The sequence below is a fragment of the Triticum dicoccoides genome, chromosome 6B (assembly GCF_002162155.2).
Source record: "Triticum dicoccoides isolate Atlit2015 ecotype Zavitan chromosome 6B, WEW_v2.0, whole genome shotgun sequence".
NCBI classification, from domain to species: domain Eukaryota; kingdom Viridiplantae; phylum Streptophyta; class Magnoliopsida; order Poales; family Poaceae; genus Triticum; species Triticum dicoccoides.
This window is the reverse complement of record NC_041391.1, coordinates 676,190,397-676,196,379: the sequence shown is the minus strand read 5'-3', so window position 1 is coordinate 676,196,379 and position 5,983 is coordinate 676,190,397. Positions and strand designations below refer to the sequence as shown.

The window sequence follows — 5,983 nt, the reverse complement described above, 5'->3', positions numbered from 1 at the left end:
TCATCTGCAATTCACATTGGGTCATGGATTCCTGCTCTAAAATGTTTGCTGTTTGCAGAACGGCAGAAGGGGCAGTGATGGTTAAGGGGGAAACTATTGATGTATTTTTCAAAAGAAAGAGAGATGAATGTGATTTTGGTACAGTTTCTTTTGTATGGACTAGGTTATACATATAATTAACATTAGTATGATTTCTCATTCGTTTTGTAAGCTAGTGTGGGTAAGTAAATATAATTATCCGATTTTCTAAATATTTGCAATATCTAACTTGTTGTATTAGTATGATTTCTCATTTATTTATTTTTTTGCAGCTTCACCCCTCCTAAGATTTTTCTCAAGCTCCGCCACTGCATATGGTCTAGGTAGACCCTCCTATCTTTATCTATCACTAGTCTCATTGCTTTCAGACTTTTGACACCCTCCATTCATTTTTTTCCCTTCCAATCATGTTTGACACTCTCCTGTCTTTATCTATCATATCACTGGTTTGACTAACTTCAGACTTTGACACCCTCCTAACAGGCAATGAGAGCTGAGTTTCAGTTGGAAGGACAGAAAATTCCGGAGAGTGTTCGTCTATCTAATCCCAAGCTCATATGCGTGCTGCATTATCCACTCGCTGCAGCGGAACTGCTCCGAACAACCATACCTCAGCTATATCTGTGTGCTATTTTCTTCCCTAGACACAAAAGGTGCAAGGAGACAGCACAATGGATGTGCACTATATTCCCATCCTCTTCCTCCTACTCTTGAGTTCGTTCTTCGAATCCGACGATCAGCTCACACGGGCAAAGCCACTCGCCCACGGCGACACACTCATCTCAGAGAGCGGGAACTTCGCTCTCGGCTTCTTCTCCATAACCAGCTCCAACAAGAGTTCTTACCTTAGCATATGGTACCACAGCATCCCTAGCCCACGCACCGTTGTGTGGGTTGCCAATCGAGACAATCCAATCCGCTATTTGGAGGGCTACAAGCAGTATCACCACAGGAGGGGCCGAAGCTTACGCCTTGCTACTCAACTCGGGGAACTTTGTCCTCCGATCGCCAAACTCCACGGACGTATGGCAGAGCTTTGATCACCCGACAGACACACTATTTCCAACGATGAAATTTTTATTGAGCTACAAGGCACATGCCGCCGAGCGGCTCATTGCTTGGAAGGGTCCGGACGACCCGTCCTCTGGGGACTTCTCATGGGGTGGCGACCCTGGCTCGCCGACCCTTCAGAGGCTAATTTGGCATGGGACCATGCCATATTCTCGCAGCAATTTGGTTAATGGCGCATCGGTGTCCGGTGGCACATACCTCAGCAACGCCAGCTCCATTGTGTATGAAACAAACATCAAGCTGGGCGACGAATTCTATTATATGTTCACTGTCTCTGATGGTTTACCGTTCACGCGCTTCACGCTTGACTACACAGGCACGCTCAAGTCTCTAAATTGGAACAGCCACTCATCATCATGGACAGTCCTGTTTGAGAGGCCCAAAGCTGCTTGCGACGTCTATGCCTCATGTGGCCCATTCAGCTATTGCGACCTCACTAGTACTGTGCCGGCATGCAAATGCTTCGATGGGTTTGAGCCTGACAGTCTTAACTTTTCAAGCCGTTGTCGGCGAACAGAGGACCTGAATTGTGGCAAGCAAAGTCAGTACATAACTTTGACCGGGATGAAGGTCCCTGACAAGTTCTTGCATTTAAAGAACAGAAGCTTCGATGAGTGTGCCGCCGAGTGCAGCAACAACTGCTCATGTACGGCGTATGCTTACGCCAATTTGAGCAGTGGCGGTGCTAGCGATGACCCGACAAGGTGCTTGGTTTGGACAGGGGAGCTTATCGACACAGGAAAGTCAACTAACTCTGGCGAGAACCTGTACCTTCGCCTTGCTGAATCTCCTGGTATGCACTGTCCCATTGCCTTATGAATAGCTAAAAAAATTACAGGTTCCATATCTAAAATGTCATATTTTCAAGAACCATTCCTTTTAACATCATCTTACAAATGCAAAAGATATGTTTTCCAATTACTAAGGTAAGCCATACAACTTCCCCTCTTCACTTTCAAGCGCGACGACAATTATTTTTAGTCCATGTTTTAGCAACTATCCAATAGAGAGAGTTACTACTTTCTCTGGCATTGACAATAGCCAATTAGTTATTGAGTTTTGGAATAAGCGTGTCGCAATATCAAATACTATTCTAGATGATCAAATCTTTGATTTAACAAAAGCACTGGTAGTTCAGGCACTAAAGTTATCATAGTATGCATACTTAATTAGCTTGACAAATCGGACATGTTATGCTTATGCAAGTGAATCCTGAGCTTTTGGTTGGTTGCATTTCTACAGTTGACAAGAGCAGTTTACTAAAGGTGTTACTCCCGATTATAGCATTACTGCTGTTGCTGACATGCATTGCCCTCATCTGGACATACAAATTCAGAGGTAGAGTAACAGATGTCCTCTCTTTTTTGACATATGAACACTAGTGGAAGAGTTCAGGAAAAAAATGGATGTCTTTACTCTTTACCAGCAGGAGAATGGCGAAAGAAGGAAAACCAGAAGAAACTAATGCGAGAATACTTTAGCACATCCGATGAACTCGAAGGCGAAAGTACAGAATTTCCATTTGTTAGCTACAAAAACATCGTTTCAGCAACAAATTTCTTCGCTGATTCAAACTTGCTTGGACGGGGAGGTTTTGGCAAAGTTTACAAGGTAATATAAAGTGGTATTTACAGTAGAACATCTTTTGGATACCAAATGGTACTAACCTAATTTATCCTTCAACTATTGTCTAACTCTAGAAAAGGGCTTTGACTCTCAAATCATTTTGCTTATCCAACCGTACAAATTAGTGCACCAACCACCCCCACCCCCCACCCCCCGCGGGATCGGGATGATGTACCATCGACGAGAAGTTGAGAACTTAGGCATTTAGTGAAACATGTCATTTGCTCGCCCAAGAGTTAATACATTTCGAAATGGATGCCAAATTAGTGAAACATGTACATGTTGTCCAAAATTGGTGTGGTTTAAAATGAGCTGGCCATTTGCGCTAGTTTTGATATTTTAGGGTACAGGAGAAACACCTTTAGAGTAGAAAATTATCTCCTGGGCTAGAATTAAAAGGGGTTAAAGTGCACTTCATTGCGTGAAAGGTAACTATAGGAGTTGAAAAAGTTAGCTTCCAAGTGTTACTCTGCTAAGAATATATGCGATCTTGTAGGGCACACTGGAAGGTGGATATGAGGTTGCTGTGAAAAGGCTTAGTCAGGCTTCTGGACAAGGCATCATGGAATTCAAAAATGAAGTAGTCCTAATTGCTAAACTACAGCACAAGAACCTAGTCAGACTTCATGGGTGTTGCATTCAGGAAGATGAGAAGTTATTGATCTACGAATACTTACCTAACAAAAGTTTGGACACCTTTCTTTTTGGTATGTGTTATTTTGTTGGTCGCATGTTGCTTAATTCTTAGTTATATTCATGATGACTAGATTTGTTTCACATTTGATCAAGATGTTGCACGAAAACACATGCTTGATTGGTCGACGCGGTTCAAAATAATTAAAGGAATAGCGAGAGGTCTTCTTTATCTCCATCAAGATTCAAGATTAGCAATAATTCACAGAGATCTCAAAGCAAGCAACATCTTGTTGGACGCAGAAATGACTCCCAAAATTTCAGATTTTGGTATGGCACGAGTATTTGGTGCAAACCAGAATCATGCAAACACTACTAGGGTTGTCGGGACATAGTAAGTAACTGGTGAATTAACAAATCCTTAACATTGTACTTTCCATGGATTAATACAATATAGTTCTTACATTCCTTTCTGACATGTTGAATGACTTAAATAGTGGTTACATGTCACCTGAATATGCGATGGGAGGTGCATTTTCTGTTAAAACAGACACATATAGCTTTGGTGTTCTTCTCTTGGAGATTGTTAGTGGCCTGAAGATCAGCTCACCTCAGCTCAAAACAAATTTTTGCAGCCTTATAACTTATGTAAGTGTTGTTGAACATGTACAGTTACACACACACACAGAGCAAGGGCCTCAACCTCATAAACTACTACTTTTAACTTCATCGTCATTTCATTTTCTTGGTCAAGGCGTGGAGACTATGGGAAGTTGGAGAAGCAACTGAACTAGTGGACTCTTTGTAAAATAGGGTCTAGCATATTGTACATGTACACGTATTTGTATACGTATGTAATTGTATTTTGATCATCTATATATTGAGACGTGAGGCTGGATGTTAGCCATCCACGCAAAACCCTAAACTTATCTTTTCAACTTAGTATCAGCCAGGTCGGACCGTTGCCGCACATCCCTCGCGCCGCCGCCCGATCCCATCTTCCGCGTCGCCATCGCTGCTTGCTAGCTAGCTTCCGCGTAGCCGCCGCTGCTTGCCTAGCTAGCCACGCACATAGGCAGAATCCATCAAGCTGGTTGCTAGCTAGCCACACGGCCGCCGCGCGAACACTACGCGTCGCCCGATTCATCCGCCGCCGCCGCCGCGCGCCGCCCTTCCGCGCCGCCGCCGCCGCGCGCTGTCCTCCTCCGCGCCGCCGCGATGTCGTCCGCCGCCCTTTCACTCTCCAACAGCGTCGGCACCATCACCTCGCCAGCGGCTGCCACCGTTCCCGCCGCCCTCGCCATTCAGGCGATCTCCGTTCGCCTTGGCCGCCACAACTTCATGCTGTGGGGAGGCATCGCCGGCACCGTCTTAGCCGGCGCCAACCTCCATGGCTACCTGGACGGCACCACGGCGGCACCCGACAAGACCATCGCCGTCGGGACTGGCGACGCCGCGACGACCGCCGCTAATCCGGCGTATCATCATTGGTGGACTCAGGATCAGAAGGTCAAGGGCCTCCTTCTTACCTCCATGGAGGAGGACATCGCCTGTCAGCTCATCAGCTGCGAGACGGCGCAGGCGGTATGGACGGCCGTCGGTGCCATGTACGGCGCGCAGAGTCGTGCCTACGTCCGTCACATTCGGTGTCAACTCCAGACGTTGCGGAAGGAGGAGATGTCTGTGGCTGAGTACATGCACAAGATGAAGGCCCTCGCCGACACCATGGCTGTCGCCGGCTCTCTGATTCGTGATGACGAGCTCATTGATCACATCCTCACCGGACTCGGCTCCGCCTACAACTCCATCGCCGCCTCCCTAGGTGTGAATAACGCACCAATGCCCTACTCCAGCTTCTACTCGCTCGTCTTGTCGTTTGAAGCGTTGCAGGCTCAGCAGAGTGCATCGGAGGGGTGGAATCCCTCCGCCAACGCCGTGACTCGCTCGGGCCCCTACGGCCAGGGCGGGCGTGCTCCCTACTCGAATCCCTACCCCTCCCAGGGTGGGGGTCGCTCGGCCGACGGCAACGGCCAGCCCGGGCACGGCCGCCAAGGCAGCATCGGCGGCCCCAACGGTGGCCGCGACCGCGACCCCTCATACGCTGGCCATGGTCGGCAAAGTGGTGGGGGTAACGGCGGCAGCACCTGAGGTGGTGGCCGTCGCAATAATCGGTGGCGCCCCCGGTGTCAAATTTGCAAAAACTGGGGGCATGAGGCCGATGAGTGTCGCAAGCGCTATGACCAGGACCACAACACTCGCTCCGCCAACTCGGCCTCCACCAACACCGTCGACTATCCTTGGGTACTGGACACCGGGGCTACGGATCACCTGACGAGTGATCTGGAACGCATCCAGGTTCATGAGCGCTATAGTGGCAAGGACCAAGTTCAGGTGGCCAATGGCGCAGGTTTGTCTATTTCATACATTGGTCATTCCCATTTACCCGGTTCATCTCTTAAACTGCGCAACATCCTTCATGTTCCACACATCAAAGAGCATCTCCTTTCTGTCTACCGTCTTGTTTGTGATAATGACGTGTTTGTTGAGTTTCACCGTCGTCTTTTCTTTGTTAAGGACAAAGCAACCAGGCGCGTCCTTCTTCAAGGTAGCAGTC

General features: G+C 47.7%; 1 pseudogene; it reads left to right on the top strand.

Moving 5' to 3' along the window:
* The first annotated feature begins 710 nt into the window (after positions 1-710).
* LOC119320270 overlaps positions 711-5,983 on the top strand; it is a 9,256-nt pseudogene continuing 3,983 nt past the window's right edge.